At 39.1% G+C, this 23908-nt stretch overlaps 1 protein-coding gene across 8 annotated transcripts in view; it reads right to left on the bottom strand.

Annotated features, from left to right (window-relative positions):
• The window catches only part of GREB1L (GREB1 like retinoic acid receptor coactivator), a 132909-nt gene that overhangs the window by 96148 nt on the left and 12853 nt on the right, over nt 1-23908 (bottom strand). For 6 of the 8 annotated variants that reach the window (XM_064705951.1, XM_064705956.1, XM_064705955.1 and 3 more), the window contains exon 2: nt 10012-10077. The exons of 1 other annotated variant lie outside the window; for it this stretch is intronic. The gene's annotated coding sequence lies outside the window, so the exon portion shown is untranslated. Of the gene's footprint in view, nt 1-10011; nt 10078-21265; nt 21288-23908 lie in introns of those variants that run through there. One more of the 8 variants, XM_064705954.1, reaches the window with a different exon arrangement.

The following is a 23908-nucleotide window of genomic DNA, read 5'->3' as shown; positions in this document are numbered from 1 at the left end:
CAAGGTTCTCTTCACTAGAAACACAGAATTCCCTTGGAAAGATGAGGCCAAAGGGCACTTGGGCAATGAATTCAATCTAGTGAAGAAAAAGCTATGGATAAAGACTGCTTGCTTCTTTACTAACAACTTCCACTAGTACTTTCTGGCTTGCTTAAGATTCTAAGTCATCATTTACGGCACCATGACAAGGTTTAACCAGATCAAATGCTTCTTCCCATCCTGATGTCTGAATTGCAGATAGAGGGAGGTGCAGTCCTATTAACACCAGGAGCTGTAGGTGTAATATGAGTCTCTGAAGAAGCACTGAAGGAAAAGCTGACTCCAGCAGTGAAGCTCCATCCTGAAGCTGAATGACTCCTCAGAGTATTGAAAAAGAATATTCTGAATGACATTTTCTCCCTGCTGACCCTCTGAGGGGGGTTTCACTAGTCAGCTGTTTGTAGGATATGATCATTTCCCTTCACAGAGCAAAGAACATGACTTTCCATCCCTATACTGATGGGCAAGAACCTCTGTCAGCTTTATCCAAGCAGAGAATTTTACTGAGCTTGTGATTAAGTTCTGATGCATAAAAATAAAAGTCAGGTACCTGAGCGCTAAACATGCAAATACTTGTTAGTCTGCATTTTTGGAAACAAAATGTATTTCTGTACTAGAGGCAACTGACAGTGATGAAGTTTCATGACAAGTTGTGCAACTCATTTATATGGCAGGAGTTTTGACTTTCCACAAAATAAAAGTAGGGAAACTACAAGTTACTAAACAGCAAACACATACCACTTGTTTCAGATAGAGCAAAAAACAACACAGAAAGAAAAACAAGGCATAGAATAAACAGATAAAAGCCCAGTACATAAAACAGGCTTAGTTGGTATTTATTTAACAGCACTAAGTAGCGAGGAACAAACTGGAATTTTGAAAGTTCCTCTGACTTTTTGCTCACAGCCACAGCTGTTCCTTCTAGCAATGCAGAACCTGGCACCTGAAGAAGGAAGCCCAGTGGAGTGCTCACACTGTCTGTGGTACACAGCCAGCAGACATTAAATACAATCTGCCCTTCTGAAACTCAAAACAATAAGCAATTCTCATTTACAACAGAATCCTCTGTTCAAACATTCAGCTTCAATGAAAAAAACTTAATGCTTTTTAGACTACAGTAAAAAAAGAGTTTCAACCGTGACCAGTAGTAAAGTATAATTGTTTTTAGAGATAACACAACTTTGTTAAGTCACCTATTTAATTTCTATTTCCATAAAAGACCTCAAGAAACAACCCTCCACTAGAATTGCCAAAGAAAACATGATTCCTCTCAATTATGAGTCTCTCTCACCTGTGCTCTAAAAGACAAACAGCAATATAAATGGTTTTCAGAGTACTCTACGAACTACTGATTTATAATTTAAGATGATTATTTTAAATTATTTGGCTGAAGAAAAACCAAGTTATATCCAAAGCTTTCATAGGACTACTCTTAGCCATACATGGTGTTAATAATTCAGGTCAATATTCTTCAGTGAGGTCTGCGTTTCCATGAAGCTCTACCAAGAGTTACAGCAAAGGCAATGAAAGAATTGGGTAGTACTGCTAAAACACTTCATGAACCTGCATAATCTCTTTTGCAATCAGCTCTTAAATTTACATATTAACAGTGTGAGGCAGATAATAAGGTAAAAATACCTGTTAAATAAGTTTGAACACTCTTAAAGCAATTTTAACTTTATTAAAATTCTGTCACCATTTTATTCCAATTGCCCTTGTTTTGAAATCCCAACTGACAGATCTTCCAGCAACACTCACCAGCACTATCCAAAACCAGCATTGTTCCAGCCTTACAAACAAGCCCATTCCAGCTCTGTGACTATCAAGATTCAGACGCTCATTAGCTGCAGCAAAATGTCAGATCTCCAGATGTGAGATTTCCAATGCAGGCCATGCCACCACCAAGAGCAAGAGGCAAGACTGGAAATATAGATGTTTATCGTTTTCAGAGACAAGAAAGTGGTTCAGAAGAACAAAGACTAGGAACAGCTCATTCCAAAATATGATTCAACTCAGATTTGGGCCAGTCATTTAGAGACTTGCCGTCAACAGCTCTTTGATGTACAATAAGAACATAAATTCTAAAAGCAGGATTTAGAAAAAAGAGGTTCTATGTATTTTTAGATTGTTACTTCAACCTAATTTTGAGTCACTTAAATTCAACATGTGCAATTTAGAGAGGTATCTGAATGATTTGTGCTTGTTCAGTGCATGTTGTTCTCATCATTTAGAACATTTCTTATCTTCAAAAAGTACATTTTGTCCTCTGCCCCTCAAGCATGTACACCAAACCCTAAGTTACAAAGAAAAGCAGATACATTGAATTGAATAATGCTTGTTTTTAACTGAAATGAAGTACAGTAAACAACTATATTTTTTCCTTCCCTTTCTCTTAACACATACCCAAGATAAAGAATATCGTTATTCCTTGCCTTCTAACAAGTCAGACACCATTTCTGTGTTTTGAAGATACTATTTCAATTATCTTTTATGTTCCAATATTACACAGATTTAAAGCTGGACCTATTTTTCACACCATTACCCAGTGTCCAACCAATTAACATCAGTTTCCAACAGAAATGCAGATTAATCACTGACTGTGGTGGCTCCACTTGAACACTGTGGAGAACTGAGGAAACCCTTTATAGGACAACTTTTAGCCCAGAACATGACCAATATAATCTAGAGTTCTGCAAGGCTGGTAACCAGTTTTTTGTTGCTATTTTATGTGAAACATCTCACAAGTATGAGAGTTCTTCTTTTGAAAGCAACTGCAGTGTGGCATGAGAAAGCAGGTGAAGTTAAGAACAGAACACTTGATAATGCTGATTTTGGAAAGGACAGCTGAAAAGGAAGGTTTTACAGAAAAGTGCTTTTTCATGTAGAGAGAAATTGTGCATTATACTAAGCCCATTTTAGAGCAAATATGATCAGAGAGGTATGACAGTCTTCACTTGTTTTCTTTTGACATCCAGTATGTTTACACTAGAGACATCTGAAGACCAATTCTATAAATCATGGCAATGGAAGCAGACAATACAGAGTGGTTTTTGTCAGACATCCACGGGCAGCCTGGTGGCTTTTTCAGAGATTTACTCAACACAGCTTTCAGAAAAAGACAAAAAAATGGAAACTGCACACTTGTCATCTGCAGATTTTATTCTTCACTTCTATTGTTTGCATTATGACTTGAAACTAAAAATTTGTAAATCACATTACAATAAGAAAGAAAAGAGCAAAATTTTAATCTCAAGAAGCAGATAAATAACGTGAGATAATAGTATAAAGATGCTCTCTTACATAGTAAAAGTTAAAATTATTATAAGTTCTCTGGAATAGGTGCATTTTACATCAATAATTTCATATAGTTCTTTAATGGAAAATCAGTTTATATCCATTTAATAATAAACCTAATTGCAGTAGTAGCTATAGAAGAGACTAGTGAAACTCCCCGCTTTTTTCTAACCAACACAGTCTCATTTTTGCTAGCATATTATCTAATTATCTAGTATTGGACTCTGGAAATGAAGAATGCAAACAAGTTTTAACCTTACCATTTAAAAATATTAAAATTTTAGTTACTGAATAGCTATAACCATTTGCAGTATTCAAAGACTGTCAAGTCAATGACATTTAAGCCAGTCTTACAAACTGCAAAACTGCAATATGCTTCTCTTGAAGCAAGTTATCCTACTTGGAACAGGGATGTATCAATTTTTTACTCTTGGCAATTTAAAAACAAACATATTTTGTAGGATTGTATCTGCCCATGACCTACCTTGCTTACTGTGGTTTTGCCCAGTGATTCATGCAGCAACACACAGAAACAGATTGTATGAACACTGCAGGCACTAAAGAGATGGTTTTTATTTTGATTCAGTCCAGTCCAACCAGACAGAAATGGAACAGATTCAGAGGGTCTCTTCTAATACTTCATGTAGCAAAATAAACCAACATCACACCAACACAAGTATTTCAGTCACCTTCTAAATATTACATGGAATTTATTTGCATATAGATTTTCCTGTGAATTAAGTGAAAATATCCAAAAAAGCTTGACAGCAAAGAGACTATTGACATATAAATATCATATGTGCTTGTTTCAAGAACATGGCAACAAATAGGCAGAATGTGAGCAAAACCTCTACACAGAGTAAGCCTCTCACTCTCCCTACCAAAGAACAGGCAAGAAAGCTAATACAGCATAACAAAAAGTGGGAGACCTAATTAGAGACCTAATCTTAAGAGCAATGTAAAGAACTGACTTCACATCTTTTGCTTCCCTACTACAGCAAATGCTATATTGCCATGAATTCACACCGTAGTGAAAAGACAACATCTTCAAAATCAACTTCATGTTTAAATGCTGTTCTTCCTGCTCTGTCTTTTCTGGTGATAAATACTTGGAAATCAATGAGGAAACATCATTTGAAGTGAGCCATTCATCATGTACCGAAAAGGGTAAGTACCCCATAAATTGCAGTGATCCGTTTCCTATTAGAATCACACAACAGAAGGCAACAGCGTTTCCATTAGCAATTTTTATGACCTCTGTAGGTAGAGGATAAGGCTAGGAAATTGCTTATTTTTGTCAGCTATAAAGCAGTTGTTGGGTGGGGAAGGAAGAAAATTTTCAAGAGAATCAGAGTTATTAGTAAATCAAAGGGGAGGGGGCAGGGGGAGATACAGCAAACGGTGGCTGCACCAACTGCACGTCCTCATAATTAGGAAATTTGTGGATTGGCAGTTCTCCTAAGTAATACTAAATATTTTAGTAAAATTTACTGTCATTAGAACCTTATTAAACTGTGTGTAGGCACAAAAAATTTGCTATAGTTGCCTGCAACTGCTGCCTAATAAACAACGCTTCTCTAAACCTAGAAAATGGATTCACTATTTTAAATGTTCCTCTAAAGCCAGTGTTACAAAAAGGACAAAATAAAAATTCAGGCTTTAAAACAGAAAACCAAATTTTATTAAATTAAGCACTGTATATTACTCTGTCACTGTTTCCCTTCTCCATCCCATCCTGTGCAACACTCTACACTCTGCACCAAAACCAGGCAGGATGACCCCACTAGGTAGAAAAAAGAAATAAAAACTGCAGGTTTTGATGTGCCCCTTTACAACTGACAGTATGACTGCCCTCCCAAAATACCAGCCCTGAAAGAAGACTGAAGCTTTACAAATGAATAGGCTTTTCCCAGAGTTCAGGGAGTGGAGTTGGGAGGAGGAGAAAAGAAAGGAAGAAATAAATGAATTGAAAGAATATTTGAAAATAAAGCTAACTGTATTTAACACAGAAATGCTTCTCAGATTCAGTTTGATATACCAGCAAAAAATTACATTTTTAAGGCAACCTCACCCTAAACCCACAAAATCTCAAAGTTCATACACCAAAATATCATCTAGTCTTGTGAAACAAGTTGTAGGAAAGCACCTTGTGTGTGCCTCAAAAGTTAAAAAACCCAGGCAAACAAACAGCCAATGATAATTATTAAATTTAAGAGATGGAAAACCAAATTAAATCAAATAAAATTATTATACCATTCCTGTGTTCCAAGATTTAGCATGAAAACCACTGGGAAACTCCTCTGACCTGCATTATACACTAAGACGGTCTGAAGGAACATCAAGTCACTTCTGTCTCTACTTTCTCTCCTTCCAAATGCAGAGCACTGAATTAACATTGAATGGGTCAACAGAATTCCCACATCTCAAAAACTGTAAATTTTCATTTATTTATACAAGTTTTTAAGCTTAATTCTACCTGAATTCTACCTTACAGAGGGCAGTGCAAGCCACTTGATTTGTTTGAGCCAAAATCCCATGGAAATTCAGATTCAAAACCCACATTTGCTCCATTCTGGCTACCCTGAAGCCAGAGGGGCAGAACTCCCGTCCACTGAGTGTTCTACTGGTGGTAAAAATAGAGGTAGCTAGGTATGAGTATTCCCCTCAGGAATGACTGGTATTACCTCACATGCCACCCACAGATGAGCCCATCCCACACTAATTGTTCAGCTACTTTATGTTGCCAGCAGCCAGGAATAAATGAGTGTTTATTACAGTCATGAAAATGAGGGGCTAGTTAGCCTTCCTAAGTGAGATTGGTTTCACCTACATGAAACCTCACTAATTACTTTTTCTTCTTTCAACATTTCAGACCAGCTTGCACACACACCTCCTTATTTTCCTCAATGAAAAGTCAGTAACTCTAATTTTCTGAAACAGCCAAGTGTATAATTGTAATAATTTGTGGCTTCAGTTGTTTCCCACAGAACAGATTTTACTCTCCTAACTGTGTTCTCAGGACCTTCTTCATAAAGCTTTGTAAAATCAGAGCTCAGAATGTGATTTCACCATAAAAGTATTTATCTTCTGTCTGTGTACCTGCCATACCCAGGACAAAACAAGGAAACAACCACACATTACAAACACACTTGTGGAACAAGCTCCATACAGAGTGAGGCCTAGGCATCTGCAGTAAGTTAGGAAAAAACACAAAAACATTTTACAAGGGTGCTTTGATTGAACTTTTCTTATGAAAGGAGTCCCCCACTGTGCTGCCCCACCTGACAGCTGCCCCAAATTCAGCCCTACCATCAGAGTGGCAGGTAGATCTTCAAAGAAGGATTTCTGTGGGCTTGCCAATTTTCCTAAAACTATGTATTATGCTGCAATTTCTACATCTAATCCTTGATCCGCCTTTCTGATAGTCTGGGACTCATTCCCAACCATCCTGCTTCACCAGCCTCCTTTTTCAGCATTCCTGTGTTCTGGTGTGTTGTTTGAGTCCAGACTCAGCCCAGCCTCTGGGCTTTGATGCTTACTCTGGCACACCGGCCCTTCCCACGTTCCACATCACAGCCGGGCATCCACACCCCTGCCTTGCCCCCAAGATTAATGTGTTTGGACTTCTTTGGTCTCTGACCTTGGGTTTTCCTGACCCTGATGTGACCTCCTTTCTATCCCAGCCACAGCCTGACCCAACAACTAAGCCAAACCCACCAACGTCCTGGCTCCAGCAGTGTGTGATCAGACTGCTGTGAGTATCTGTGGTGATAATTAACCCGCAAACAGGGGAGGAGGTGGGCAACCATTAGTTGATGGTCTGTTTTCATGGAGACAAGCAGAAGTCAAACCAGTATTCCCACAGATCAGCGAGAACACTGTGGTGGCTCACTTCTCCTGTGTCTGCCTGTCCGCCGGGAGCAGCAAAGCTCTTTGGAGTTCCTCTCCTTGAGTCAGGTGCTTCACGTGGAACACCAGTAATGAGGCAAGACCCTGTCACTGAAAAGATTTATGATGTTTACTGACAGTATGTATTTGGGTTGTGTGGAAAGGTTGTGGTGGTGGAAGGGTACAAGGATGCCTTCCGTGAGAAGTTGCTAGAAAGTTCCTGTGTCCAACAGAGCCCATGCCAGTGGAGTCCAAGACAGACATGCTGCAGAAGAACACCAAGCCCATCAGTGACCATGGTAGTGCCTCTGGCATAACAGAGCTAAGAAGGGGGAAAAGTTTATGTGCTACTGCAACTCCAGTTGGGAAGATGGGTGAGAAGAAGTGAAAAAGCTCTGCAGACACCAAGGTCATGGAAGAAGGGGAGGGAGGAGGTGCCCCAGGCTCAGGAGACAAAAACCGAGAACCCCCTGTAGCCTGTGAGGCAGGATGTGCTCCTGCAGCCAGTGGAGCTCCATGTGGAGCAGAGACCCATCCGGAGCCCATGGAGGGCCCAAAACACTACTCAAAGGAGTTGGTGACCCCTTGGAAAACCCACACTGGAGCGGGCTCATGGCAGGACCTGTGGGCCCATGGAGGGAGAAGCCCAGACTGCAGCAGATTTTCTGGAGGACCTGTGACCCCATAAAGGACACACACAGGAGAAGTCTGTTCCTGAAGGACTGCACCCTGTGAAAAGGGGACCCTCTGGAGAAGAAGGGGAAGAGTGTGAGAAGTCCTCCCCTGAGGAGGAAGGAATGGCAGAGACAACATGTGATGAACTGATAGTGCTGCTGCAGGGGAGCAAGAAGAGAAGTATCACAGAATATTACTTCTGAGTGGGAGGGGACCCATAATGTTGAGCCCAGGAACAGGGGTGGACTGGGGGAAAGGTGTTTAAGGAATTGGGTTTACTTCTCGTTACCCTACTCTGAGTTCATTAGTAATAAATTGAAACTAACTTCCCCAACTGGAGTCTATTTTGATGGCAATGGGTGAGTGATTTCTTCTTGTCCTTATCTCCACCCACAAGCCTTTTGCTGTATTTTCTCTCCCCATCCAGCTCAAGAAGGGAGTGATAGAGTGATTTTGGTGGGTATCTAGTGTCCAGCCAGGGTCAGCCCAAAACACGGCAGAAAAGTGACCAAAAAAATTGGATCCTTTTTTTAGGCATTACAATGGATAAATTTCTGTGGAAACATATTATTCTGATATAACCCTACTGTTTCCACTCCCAGCTGTTTTGTCAAACTCCAGACCAGTCCCTTTTCTTAATCTGAATCCTGTTTCTAGGCCACACTGTGCCGGTTCTTGTCATTCTACAGGGGTTTCATCCCACTCTTGAAATTTTATCCCAATTCAGCAACTCTCTCCCATCATCCCATGACTCATTACAAATGATATTGCCTATTTGTATATAAATCTGTTAGAAACACTTGGTTTCAGTACCCTTTTCCCCCCCTCATCTCAGCAGTTCTCAGGTTCCTTGTCAACACATTCTCAGTCTTACTACCCAGCTTTGCCTTCAACACTCTTCACTTCCCTTTCTGATTCTCAAACACTTCCTCCTCATCCAGCCAACCTTGATTTCTTTTAACATCTGCTTTCCCTTTAGTTTCAAAGCCCTCAGAATCAGTTATGGCCAGTCCAATCTCCTTCTCAATTTGTTCTATATCCTTCACTCCAAGACTCCCTATCTTTCTCAGCCTCCTTGTTTACTCCCCCCATGATGATTTCCATTTCCTCACCATCTTCCACCACACATCGCCTAAATCCAGCCAGTAAAGTCATACAGTCACACACACAACAGCCACCCTTAAAAACCTCCTCAGCTTCAAAGTGTTAACTTCAGAAGGGTTGTAAGGATCAGGGGGTACAACTAAAGGCTGTAACAGAACCATACGGGAGGTGGAATTTTAGCAGTGCAGCATGAGCAAGTTTCTGAGCATGAATAAACTCAAAGTTTTTGGTCTTAAATAGCTTTGGCTAGTTTCTGAAGAGACAGCAAAGATGTAAACTCAAGATTAAATCTACTCCTGCCAAGTACAAAGTAATTAGACAGCAAGGATTAAAAATAAATAAATAAATAAATAAACCAAAACCAATCAAGAACAATGTTTTCACAGTATTTTCCCTTCTGCAAGAAAAGCAATTGCTCCAGCTATGTGCCTGCTGCCAAAAACTGCAAACAGCTGAACTAAGGGCACAGAATAGCCTTCAACAGCTGTTCAACAAGCCAAAGTTTCAGCCATATGACTGAAGTCTGGTAAAGCACTAGAATACTAAATTGTGTCACAGAAACCACTTGCAAATCTCAGCAGATTATAAATTTCACCTATAGTTGTTTAAGACAATAAAATAATATAATTTGTCGAAAGGTATTTGCTGTTTCCTGTCATTTGTTTTTGAAAGCGACTCTTCCTTCACTGCCTGTTTTAACCTTGGCAAGACTTTTAACCTTCATTTTGCCACCACTACTCCCCAGCTCCCAAAGGGAGGCAAACAAGAACATTCAATGCAACGCTGTTGCATTGATACATCTGGCTTTAGACCAACTTCTTTAACTTCAGACAAATTTCATATGGAGTTGCTATTACCAAACACAAAGTCATTGATTGCATAATTTCCAGCCTCTTTTGAGACAAAGATTCTTATCATAAAGCCAAAGTCTTCTTTTTAGTAATTAATCAACAGTTTTGTAAGCTGATAAAATTAAGTTCTAGTATCACATCTACCATATTCCTACCATACCTGCATCAGAAGGCCATAAATTCAGGCAAGGTTCAAACTAACCAGCTGCACGTTGATGAAACTTTCCTGCGTAGAGAGAAAAAAGAGAAAAAAAAAGAAAAAAGATGACCTCCACATTTAGTCTTGGCAACCAGGAAAATAAAGTCACAACAGCAAAAATTTCACAGGAAAAAGATTAGGTCATCTAATACCTCTTGTCTTCTCAAGCTATTAAGGAGAATACTTCCTAGGGTTGTGTCCACTCCAACTGTGACTCAACTTCCTGATGTCTGACCTGCTCTCTCTCAAAATACTAGTCTAGGATTTTACTACTCCAGAAATCACTCAGCACAGTAACTGGAAAGTATGGTTTTCAAAGCAACAAATAACAGCCTTCATGTCTCCACTTCAAATTTTTAATCACTGTGAGGGGTAACTGAACATACTGCAGTGCAGACTTCAGCATCCCACACATGTAAGGTCACTGCATTACAGAGGAATTAATTCAGAAACAATTTTAAGCTCATGGACACTCAGTTTTGAACATCTGAGCTGGGAAAGAGAAGATACAACCCATGGCCATTTGTCCCACAGCTGCAATTTCCTCCAAACACATTCTGTCTGTTAGAAAACCAAAACTATTCATTCACATATTTTCAGCCATAGGTAAGTAAAGAGCTTTATTTAACATCCTGGGCTTAGCTTGAAGATGTCAATAATCATATTTGTTTAAAAAACATTTTTAAAAAGTACACTACAGTCACTACTTACAATCTGTAAGTGCAAAACCACTAAGTTTTTTTCCTCCATTAAAGTTTAAACTAGAGGTTAGAAGGAAAAGAAAGTTATCTCAAAACCACAAAATATGTTTTAAGAAGTTCATTTGCTTTTCTCTTTTAAAGATGACAATAATATTTCTAATCAAGTAGCCCCTCACAGAAAAAAAAAGAAAAAAAACTGGTGAAGGAGTTGCTCTCATTTTTCATGGGAACATAAAGGAAAACTATCCAAGGCTAAAGTCACTTAAATCAGAACAGAAGCCAGGCAGTTGCTTTGATTCCATCACCCCTCCCAAAGCAGGGAAGATAAGTCAATAAACTGACCCTTTAAGAACTGTCTAGTTCAGTAATTGTCATTGGTATCCAGTTGGCATTAAAAAAAAGTAGTCATGATCATGACCTTTGCATTTCTGCAAACATTAGCCATTGTCATGAGGGAGACCCCTTTGGCCTCATAATTCACATGCTGTTAACAACCAGCAAGAACACAGCGTGTGTCAGTTACTAAATAATGTAAGAAAAATAGGATGTCACACATACCCCACTGCTCCTGTGCACAGCCATGAGCATTGAACTAACCTGCATTACACTCAAAACTTTAGAAAGATGAACATTAATCTATTTTTTATATTCATGTGATTTTTCAACTATATTATTACTACTTTGCGGTATGATGAAGGATTCTTTGGCTTTTTTGTATTATTTCTAATTATTTTGCACTATTTCTGTTTGCCTGGCTTCCAAGAGAAACATGGCTCATATTACATGTTTTCTGTCAACCACCTCTGAAACCCACAATTCCATTCAAATGAAACAGAGGAACAGAGCTCTGAAAAATATTTCATTTTCTCAATATTCATGAGGAAACTTAGCTAGTTAGGCAGGACATTTGACTGTAATGGCAGTAAAACAGGAAGCCATTGGAAGGGCTGATCCTAAATACAGAAAAAATTTTAAATTATTGTTTACTAACAAAGAAAGAGACAAATCTTTAGGAAACTAGCTTCTTCAGTTCTGGCACCCCTGGAATTGCTTGTTAATATTTAATTTTATTACCTATCAAACCAACATGGTGCAGACAAGACACCTGTATGCTGCTTTCATCTGGCTCACTGCCTGCAGAAAATGCACTGTGAGCATAGAGCAGACCTGGAACACTTTCTACAGCCCACCTCACCCAACACTGTGGCCCACACTAATCAAAGAAGAGAAATGGAGGGGTCAGATCAACCTAAAAGTCAGACACACCTAGAAGTCAGACTAAAAGCCTCATTTCCTAGGTCACACAGTGGCCAACAGCAGATACTCAAAGAACACAAATTCCGTGATGTTCCTGTAGTCGTAAGTATCTGAACTATTCTCCCAACCTGCACTGATCTGCAGCTCAAGGCTCATTTAACAGGAACCATAAATTTATCCAGCTGCTTTAGAAAACACCATGCCTGGGACCTGAGAAAGGAGTGTGATAACCCACCTCACACTGGCAATTATCACCTTTTGTTTGCATTCAGCACAGCCCCTGCTAATTTCATTTGATGCTCCTCAGTTCTTTTCCTCCAGAAGACACGAACAGCTCTCACCTTCTGCCCCACAGTATTTTATGGACCTCAGCTGTCTGACTTGCAGGGCTGAAGTCTAGTCAATGTAGTTATTCCTTACATAATAGTAGTTGTTCTACACTTGGATTGACCTTATTTATTTCTCTGTATTTTTCCACTCTTAATATGTGTTATCACAAAAGCAAGAGGAAGGAGACAAATTTGCACATGACCTTCAAGATGTAGGTATCCTAAAGATGCATGCGCATGGCAGAATAATTTTTTTTGCTTTGGTTTCCTTTTTTCCCCCATTAATGCCTCAACATTTGCTTTTCTTTGTCTTTCCCCCCCTCCATTACAGACCATTAAGATAGCACGTTAATGGCATTGTTTCTGGGCAGTAGCCCATTCAGAGCATCTATACAAAACTGACAGACATCCAGGCACTTTCTAAGATATATATATATATACTGAGATATTTCCAAAAGAGAACATTCTATATTCTCTGAACTGCTATTCCAGTCCATCAACCAGATAGAAAAACAGTAGGACAACTGCAATTCAGCTCTATCTTTCCTCTTCTGTTATTACAGTATGCTTGATTGTTACACTGGTTTGCAGGGAGAAGGAAGATACTGCATGTGCAAGAGAGATAATAAACCATAGGTCAACTTAAAAATGGCAGCTGATCAGCCCAAGAACACAAACAAACCTCTTTGTCAACTCATTCTGAAATTTCATACAAACTTGGGCTGCGTTCAACTATAACAAGTGTGTACTAGGTAATAGGTTTCATTAGAGAAATTTCAGTACAAAAGAGGATTAAATCATTACTGTGTGAAAACCGAAAGATAAGGTGGATTTCTCCTCTCTCCTCTCCTGGAGGCTGGCAAGGATCAGTGAAATTAAACACTGCCCAAGGCAATTGTTAAAAGCAGTTTGGCCATTAAAGTCATGTCATCTGGTGACCCAACTGACCTACATTAAACCCAGGCTAAAGGGCAATGTCATCTTTCTTTTCCTATAGATAGCATGACTTTGCATCTTCAGCACAGATGGAAGACAACCCCCTTGGCCTTCTGGTTTCCACTGGTTTCCTTGCTGCAAACCAAAGTTAGTTGCAACTGATCTTTTGTACTTCTTTGGCCTTAGGAGTACTTTAGTTTTGTGAAACAAAGCTGAAAAACACCAAATTTCTTTCCAAAAGGTTATTCAACCAATACCTATCTAACCAGAGGCTGTAGAACCCCATACACTTAATTAAGAAAAAGATTAATAGAAAATAAAGATTAAAAGAAAATAAAGATTTTAAAATGCAAACATTTTAAAAATTGCCTATTTAATTATCACTGGATACATTCAATTTAGTCTGAATAAATGAGATGTGATAATAATTTTTCTATTATAACACTAAGTGTCAGATGAAGAGGTTACACAGTTAATTATTTACTTTAGCTCTAGTTCACGACCAACAGCTTTTCCACACAGATTTGAGAGCTGCCATGTCAAAAAATGGGACATTCTTTAAGAATTTTGTGGAAACTCCAAAAAGTCAGTTTATAGGAAAAAAAGAGGATGAGAACAGAATAGGTTTGTACTGCTTTTCATCAGTCTCTCTTTTATGCAATAACTGCATAGTTATTGAGAAGAACCCCCCAACTTATTCAGTCAGTGTTTCTTATATAGCAAATGGTGTTCAGCACAGGCTGCTTGAAAAAGATATAAAGTAGTTAAATCTTGCAGCCTTAAAAGGGTTCTTGAATTATTTCTCTGTTCTGTTCTCCCAGAGAAAACCACTTCATCAAAACCCAATTAATATTCTTACATTCATTTCATCTCTCTTCAATGCGGGCTGCAAGATACTTATTTATATTGCAAGAATTTTCTCTGCCAACAAAAGACACTTTGAAGAGCTTCCACTGTGCCAGAAATTAAATTTATAGGTTGATCCTGCAATGTCTGTGCCTCTTCAGCAGCCATCATTGTCAATGGGAATAAACTGGTAGGCTGCCTAATGGCTCAGAAGAAAACATTTGCATCTGCTGCAGATAATGCAAATTTATAACCCATTTATGGGTTATAAAAACTATGCAATTAGTCTAGAAATTATATGTCTGCTAAAGCATTAAGTTGTTTTTACCCACAAAGAAAAAAAGTAATTCCTTTGTTTGAGCCAGGAGCACACTAAACATTCCAGCAACTAATTCATCTTGTTGGTTTTACCCACACTTTCAGTCTTTAAAATCTTTTAAGACAACTGCAGAAATGCATGCCATATATTAGAATGCAAACACCTAAGTCAACTCAGAGTTTAAATTCAATTTGCTTTCAACAGCCAAACCATACAGAAAAAGAAACCCCTCCTGTTTTCTCTGGCGCTCAACCACAGTTGGTTCTTACTGAGGTAAATACCCTTTTCCTCACTGAATGGTAATTATTTACTGCTGAAAGATCTAGAGGTAAGTAAGAAGTAAATTCTTCTGGCTGCTATTTAAAAATAAAGGCATGCAAACATCTTCCATTAAAAAACCCAAAAATCAATCAAAACTGAAAAACCAAACAACAACAAACACAATGCTGAAAAAAAAATCAAGGTTGCCAAACTCTGATCTCAAATTCACTGTCAAGACTGGCACTGCTACTTATGAAGCACCCAGTAAATCTAGAATCTAATCAGTTACCAGCACGTTGAAGGGAAGGACATGAGAGGATGCACCTAATGACTCATTAAAGTTTAAGTTTCATATAATTTTATTAACATCTTTCAGTTTGTCTGAAATAATTATCTTGAAAAGAAAGGAGTCTATCCAACAGAAACCTTTCTTAAGATTATCATGAAAGAGAAGTTTTCAACAGGAATTAAAAGTGGAATCTAAAAAGTTGATCAAAAAGGGAAAAAAATTATGCTTAAAAAAAACCAAAAGAGGTAGCACTGATGAAAAAAAATGGGTTGAAAAACATGTTTTTGTGCAAGACTTGCTCTTGCCTTTTGGATGGGGGACCAAAAGAAGGAAGGAGCAAGACTGATTTTCATTTGCAAACTGGGAGGCTCCTTTGAGGCCCATACAAATGCTTTTAAATTATATTTGATCAGATTTGGAATGCCAAAGCATGAACAAAACACCCTGATATCCTCCCTGCTCCCTAAAGCGGAGGCTCCCTCCAAACTCCTCTAAAACACTCCATACATCAGAGATGGGTGGAAGTTCATCCCTGTTCCAGTAGGGAAAGAAGATACTTATTATTGGATGGAAAAATTCTGCCAGAGGGTGCAACAGCCTCCTGCCACATTAGTTTTCAGTGATTATCCCCAATTTGGCAAACAGCAGTATGACTTTTCTGTTTGATTTATTTTTTAAACACAAGTTGTTGTGGCTCCTTCTGCATTCAAGTCTGTCCTTAAAACCTTACAGTTCAGAGACTTTTTTTTCAAACTAAGGAATTTACAAGCCCTCCTAGTAAGCTTACAACTGACATATGTTGAATACTGGTAGCTTTGAATCTCAAAAGCTGTGCAAAGCACAAAATACAAATTTGTTTTCCCGTCTTGTTCTACAACTTTCAAAAAATTTAAGTACTAAAAGCATAATAACAGGTTTAATGAAGTTTAAAAAAACACGTAAAAACAAAAAAAATTAACAAACCATTGTATTTATATGATGCACTACATAATTTTTTGAGTTGTACACCTTATTTCTCTTATCCATTACAGATATTTTTAAGTGAGATGAAAGGAAGATGACCTTTCCTTCAGTAATCTCACAAAAGTATACCTATTTTCATACATACATATACATTCATAATTCAGCTTTTTGTATGTACCAGAAAAATTTAAATCTTATCATATATAAATGGCTTATTATAAAGCTACATGTTAGCAGCCATTTTGATGTCAAATCACACTTTTGTCCAGGGCAATGTAACAACCGCAAGTACAAAACTGTTAAGGAAACGATCTAATCAAATTAAAGGCTTCCCTACAAACACTTTAAAATGATAACTTGTGAGAGCTGCGTGCCAAGCACCTTCTGTCCTTGGTTGCAGGGACTAATTCAGTCTGCATTCGGCTTCACCCCTCTGGCGTCAGCCACCCATCTGTCACCTCCCTTTTTCTGGAGTAATCTGCTCTGTACTTATCTGAACACTAGGCTCCTAAGTCTTGTCTACCTCAAGAAAGTTTGCCTCTTGCTGATATTGGGGGTAGAGATGGTTGAGACCAGGCATATGCCTGGCTGAGCACAAACCACCCTCAGCAGCATCTGCAAAACTGTAATAAAATGGTGCTCAACAGGGCCTCTCCACCACCACCCCTTATGCTTCCAAAGAAACTATATTTAGTTGGAAATAAGCAGCAATAAAGTTGTTTCATATAACCCACCTTTATTAAAAAAGTGTTCTAAGGGCATACTCTGAGTCTTGCCCAGATGGAGACAGCGTGGACACTGGCGGTGATTCACTTCAGCAGCATGAGGATGTCACCCACTGCATGGGTTTGTCCAACAAAGGGCTCTTGAGTCCATGGCAAAAGACTCAATTCAAGGACACTCAGGGAGAACACTACCTGTAGTTCCCCTGTCTAACAGGATTCTTCTCAACTAGAAACATTTTATTTCTGTCAGACAAAGTGGAATCATTACGTACCATATCTCAGCTGCGTAGCACAAATCATCATGATGTAAAGACTTGACTACTTTCACTAATTTTTTAAAAAAACAATTCTCCTAGCACAGATGCTAAAGATCTTTTCTGCAGTAATGCACTAATTTGCAAGAAGTCAGCAGTTAGTAAATCAATTTGAATATTGTATTCTTGGAGATACACTTACAAGCCAGACCATCTCATCTATAATCCATTTTTACAGTGAAGATGTGAACGAGCATATTTCTGCTTGATCTAAACGGACAGAGGAGCATCAATAAAGTATGTTCAAGTACAAGAGTTCTGACTTTGTTAGAAAAAAAGTATTTTTTTTCCCCAGCTGCTTAATTTTTCAAGTATGATTTCACAGATGCAGTAGATAACACAGCTTACAAGATTCGGGTCACTGTCTCAGATGTAGTGTAAGTAGAGTGACAATACCCTGACACAAACATAAACTTCAGTTTCTTCACAGTTCTGTAGTCAAAAAAGGCACCAAGTCACATTTGGTACTCCTCACATCTGTATTCGTATTTCTGTAATTAACATGCTTTAAAAGAAAGCATCTTCCTCTGTCTAAAATCCCCACACTAAACCAGTGTGACATTTTGTGTGTAGCTTCTGAGATGTAGCTGAAAATTTCCACAAGGGAAGGTAATTGATTCATTACATCTATTTCTACTATATTTCTTTTTGTTTTTTTTTTTTTGGTCGCCATTTCAAAAGGCATTGTTTAAATTGCCCTAATCTGCAAACAGCAACAATAAGTGTAGCAAATACTTGACAATGAAGATGTAAAGCCTCTAAAAACCTGTTACCTTAGTAACCATGGGAATGCAGGAGAATAAGAATACACGCAGTGTCAGGGCATCATTTTGGATTCCACAGGGTTTAGGCTGAAATACAGTCAGCTTTCATTAGCTTTTTGTTTTTCCCAGTAGGTCCTTGGACTTTGAAACAAAACCTGAATGACAGCTATGAGCAATTCCAGCCTCACTCCTCATCAGCCACACCAAACAAAACAGCTCTTCACTGTGGACCCCCCTCCTTTGCACCCAACATGACTCGAAACAAACATTATTTATGCTGCTGACCCCTCTGGATATCACTAATAAATTGCATTCCAAAAAGAAGAGTAAAATGAAGACCCACTTTCATGGTACTTAGATAATTCACTTTAAACAAATGTACTGCAAGAAAAAAAAAAAAAACAAAAAAAAGTCAGCACATCCTCCCAGGACATTTCTGTAAGCCCACAGTTTATTACAGGCTTTATAGAGTATGTTAATTCAACACCAACACTAAGAATAATTTAGCTGCTTATTTAAGTAACACTTTATTTTCATTTTACTCATGATGTGGGAAAAGAAAATTAAGAAGATAAAGAATTGAGATCCATGCCCCCACCCCCACCAATGTCTGTTGGGAAGCCTGTGGTCAAGACCAAACAGAACAAAGATCTCCCAGCTGCTGGCTTTAGCTAGTTTAATTTTAGTTCTGTCCCCTTATTCCTTGCTGCTATCTAGTCACTTAGGAAAGCAATCTGAAAAAACCTCCAGGCAAAACCATTGGAAAAATGAGCCAGAAATTCAACTTCATGAGAATAAGGGTGGGGAAGGAATGAACATACCTTTGCTCAGCAAAGGAAAAGAAAAAGTAGAAGTATTGGTCTACTTGGCCATCATGTGATGACAAAAATCCTTACATCAAAAAGCCAGAGAGTAATAGCAGTTCAGAGACACTGGCCTTGCCTTGCTTTACATTGGTTCACTTCTTTTTCAGCTGATAAGGTATTTCTTTTCTATTCACAGAAACTGCCATTCCAGGATAACATAGACACACGTAAGAGTTACATCCTCCACTTATTTGCAGTCTTCTGCAATCCTTGACCCACATATATAAAGCAATACCTGACAGAGGTAACATTTGTTTAACATGCAATAGTCCAGATTCTCTGGTTTCATACTGCATTATATGAAATGTCTGGATCAGGTTAAACATTGTTAGTAAACACCAAAGTTACATTTTCAAAGCACTGATCATAGAGCAAAACAGCAGTGTATCTCCAGGCAACTGCAATTTACAAGTGAAATCAAAAAGAAGATCTAGATTAAATCAATGGAAGAATACTTTCTGATCCACTCACATGTTTTTTAGATACATATGGGAGCGGTTATTCCCTACTCCTGAGTGGGAAATGGGCTCATCTCTACAAAGGAAAAGCTCATTTTTTTCAGAAATATGCAGAAAGTACATTTTGAAACATTAGCTTAGGCCCCAGAACATTAAGCAAAGATTAGAGGCTGGATACAGCCCAGCATGCCCAAGGCCTGGAGCTCTTTTAAAGGTGAGTGTTCACCTAAGCAGCAACTTCTAACACAGAACAGGGTTGTGGTACACTAGGAAGTAACTCCATTGAAGAACATGGGGTTCTTCCTTCCCAAAGTTAAGTTTCAATTTTGTAGTTTCAGAAAGCTGTTTGCTGGAAACAAAAGGTTCTCTAAAAGCCTTTTCTTTGTTGCTTTCTCCCTGAAGAGTCTGTCAGTGGTGCTGATGGCCATACCTTCCTGGAAGGGAAGCCTGTCACTTGCACCTTTGATGCATGTGGTTTTGGAGCTGGGGATTTTGGCTGGGCAGGGAAGGGTTGCATCATTCTTATCCTTACAGCATAAAGTCAGTGCTACACTGCCCAAACTCTGTCCTGCAAACCACATATAGGCCTTTTTATCACAGGAGAGGAAGATTTCTCCAACTCGTACTAAGGGTGGCACTGCTGTCAGCTCTGTAAATGTCAGCTGAGTCAGAACTACAACAGGGACATTGGCATGACAATGACATAGTACCTGAGGCACATACAATGAACTCACCCAGCACGGAGGAGCAGCTCATCATGACCCTACCTCTGTGCTCCCCCTCCCAAAAGAAAACCCCTGCCAAACACCCTGACATTGAATAGCGGTTCTTCAGACTCTGGTTGACTGAAGAGCATTCAGATGGGAAAAAACGTTCATAAATAATTCCATCCCTGCAAAAGCAACATGAGAAGGTGAATGCAAGCAGATGCCAGTCTTCCACCAACTTCCCTTTCTAGAATTACTGCCGTCCTCTCTGTAGGGTAAGCCACAGGTGCTGTGCCTCCTGACTGGCACATCTGGAGATGCTCTTAGCTGGGAACAAAGGGCATGTCGGATCTGTTCTAAGGGGAGAAACGCAGTACAACCCAGGCAGAGCAAGCACAGAGACAAGTGCAGGACTGTATTCTAACTGTGTCATCTGCACAGGTCACAGACTCAGCTGCTTGCCCCAGATGCCGGAAGAACTGGACTTTTTGTCAGTTCCCTACCATTTGAGTCATCCAGCTTAGTAATGCTCTTTTAAGGGTTCCGAGAAGAACGGCCACTCATCATCTTCTGTAGGTCAGACAAAAAAATGAATTCCAAGTATCTAGAACAGGGCTCCATTTTTCATTTATTTCAAGCCTGAAATAAAATTCCCAGGTTTTTTTTTTCCCTTCACGAAAATAACTCTGCAGGAAGAAACAAAATTTAATCAGTTCTTAAAACAATTCAGAACAGTTCCTTCACTGCCAAGTTTAAAATCTCAGGTCAGCATCGACCTAGTTAGCACTAGTTCTACAAATGATTTTTTTGATCTCAGTATAATTTCAAGACAGACAGAAAATACCCAAAAGGCATGTTGATGCTACCTATCACTTTCTAACAAAAAAAAAAAAAAAACTGGCAAAAAGCAGCACGCACATACGCAGGTTCAATTAATTTTATACCTGTCCAGTGTAAAATCCAAAAGTAGGATTTCTCAACCTAAATGAGAATGTATGCTTAAAAACTCTTCACAGTATATTTGTGAAGAGTTTGTGAAAAAATAAAATTAAAAAAAATAAAATAAAATAAAAAATAAAATAAAATAAAAAATAAAAAAAATAAAATAAATCTACTCAGTACTGATCACTTCCACCCCATTGAGTTACACTGCACCAGTCAAGCTTGGCATGCCACTCAGTGGGTAAACTGGATCAAGGAATTAATCCAGCTGAAAAGTAACCTGGAAAACTACATTGTTTTTCAAGTAGATCAGTTATTCTGCCAGATCCCACCATGCTTCAAACAAACAGCAGCAAAATAGGGGGAAAGGCTGAGACTGGAGTGAGGAAATGGGCAACCAACAAGGAGCCAAGGGCTGATGGACCCCAAGCCACGGGCTCATTCACATGGTTTGATGTGAACCTCCCTTAGTGAGCCAAATCACAGATGCAGTTTTCTTTTGAAAGGATGGAAATCTCTCAGGTATCCCTTGACTCACCATGCACTAAATCACTGTCCAGTAGGCATATTGCCATTGGCTTCCAAAGGAGCTGAGTCCACATGCAGCCAGGACCATGCTGAAAGCTGCAGGCAACCTACCTGTGGAAAGCAATCTGGAAAGCACATGGGAAAAATAGAAGAGAAAGGGAAATTAACTTTTCTAACACCTCCAAGTCTGTGAAGTGACCTTTGGGAATTACCTCCAAATTTCATCTACTGAGTGACAAGTAGGCTAAACTCAAATAAGCAAAGACCTGTAAGATGCCAAGACATTTGTATTGAAAGTCTTTCCTTCTCACCCTCCTCTGTAACACATCATAATGGAAATACTCCAGGAAAGAGGTTCAATGACTGAAGGAAATAACAGTGACTATCATCTTCCTACTGCATTGGGTGACTTCACTAGTTTTTTTTGCATATATTACCTGTCTCTTTGTGTCACACATGCCTTCATTCCCTTTCAGCAGATACCTGGAACTATGAAATGCTTCTCTGAATGCTGAAATTCAGGGCAGGGAAGAAAGTGGCATTGGAATGCTTTTAAATAATCACAGCTACAGAGGCCACACACATATTGGCATATGCATGGGCCTTGTACCCTGCATGCATAAAACTAAAGGAAAAATACTGGCTTCTGCAATATAAATAAAACAGATGATTTAAAAATAACTCGAGTTCAAATCTATCCAGCAGACTACTACTAAGCAAACATCAGGAGGCAGAGAAATGATTTTCAAACAGAGAATGATTTTCTGACAATTAAGCAAGAACAATAGCAAATATTCCATTTGCAACAAGAACCTGGGTTTTGTTTTCACAGAAACAGTGGGGATTTCTTCAATAGTGACTTCAATTAACTTCTGCTCCCCCCCCACTGACAAAAGGCTTAATGGGACCAAAACCATGGCTTCTTTTCCCCAACAATTTCAGAGTGAAAAACCAGCTTATTACATCTTCTCTGAGAATGTTTCAATTACATTTATTACACTTGCCTATTGTACTGCAGGCAATCCCAGAGAGCTAAAAACCTAAAAACCTAAACCACAACACAGATAAATAAATCCCAGTAAAACTTGTCAGTAGCCTCCAAAAAACCAAAACCTCTTAAACATTAAAAAAATTATTAAAATTAATAGGTCTGTTTTGTGGTTGCCACAAGGCAACCTGCTGATTCAGGGCAATGTCACCAACAGTATTCTTATCTGTAAAGGGTAAGAATCAATTGTTTGACAGAAACAAAGGAGAGCTCAACAGGAAATCAACCAGCTTGGGACAGATGGTCACTGAATCAAGTTTCACCCCTCCCCTCTCCAAAAATAGGCTTAAGAGGCATTTTCTGTTACCAAGCAACAGCCCAAAGGAAGGCATAAATCTTTTCCTACGTGTTATTCCCCTCCTCCCCGACACACATACATTTCAATCTACTAGGGCGGTATGTTTGTGGGTTTGTTTATTTTCCACATATCAGGTAGGAGGGTTTATTCTGTGCAAGGACAACACCTTTGTGCGTGCCCACTAGCCATGATTCCTTTTTTTAGGCAAGACTTTAGGGAGTTAACTGTATCCATGCTATAAGAACTACCATGAAGACGGGTTACAAGCAGGGATCCAATGCTAGTTAGTAACCCCTCCTTGTTCTGCCAAGGTGACCTGAGAAATTGCTCCCTAAAGAGGGGAGTTCCTAATCACTATTTTATATAAAACAAAGATGACTCTCATCACATCCTGACAAAAGGTCACCACCTTTTTTTTTTTAATTCATCAGAAAACCTTGTACCTGCTTTAACCCATGAAAATCCTTAAAATTTAATTCCCAAAAAAAGCACCATGATATCTTTAATACAACACACAGCCCAGCAGGCTTTTAAATAATTTGAATTTCAGGAGCATTAATTCCCTAGTACATCAAACACCCTAAGTGAGAATTGGAGTGTGGGATGAGTAGGAAAGGATAATCAACATTTACTATTCTGGTGAGCCAGTGGAGGAAAGAAGGGCTGGAGTGGGGGGTGGGATGGAGGGGAGAAAGAGACCCGAAGAGGCTGTTTGCAGAGATCAGGGAGCAGGGGGAGGGGAGCAGAGCCCGGGGGTGAAGGACAGCGCCTCTGAAATTCAGATTAGCATCCAGGGAACAAACTGGTTTGTTTGAACCCCCCCACTCCATCATACAAACTGGGAACAGATCGGCAGCCAGCAAAAATAGATGGGAGTTAAATTTAGCCACACAAAGAGTAATCTGTGATAAATTAAAAAAAAAAAAAAAAAAAAAGGTTTACGGTTACAACCCTCACAGAAATTAATTAAATGGGGAAGAAAAAGTCTCACTTCAGCAACAAACTGGGTAATCATCCTTTAAAAGCAGAGCCTGGATTACTGCTGACACATACTTAGACTACTAAAACATATGGCCAATAAAAAAAAAAAGAAAAAAAAGGGGGGTGGGGGGAAGGGAAAGGTTGTGACAGCATGTGGTCTGCAAGAGCTTTATTTACTCCCTCCTCAAGTACTGCTTGCTTTAGCCAGCTGAAGACGTTCTGGAAGACACAGGCTATTTTCACTGGGTGTTTCATGCACTCCTTTGACACCAGGGCAGATACTGGTTGTCACCACTATGGTGGGTAAACACGGCCATGGGCTGCTT

This window comes from Zonotrichia leucophrys, chromosome 2, assembly GCF_028769735.1.
Source record: "Zonotrichia leucophrys gambelii isolate GWCS_2022_RI chromosome 2, RI_Zleu_2.0, whole genome shotgun sequence".
NCBI classification, from domain to species: Eukaryota; Metazoa; Chordata; class Aves; order Passeriformes; family Passerellidae; genus Zonotrichia; species Zonotrichia leucophrys.
This window is presented reverse-complemented; position numbering and strand designations above follow the sequence as displayed.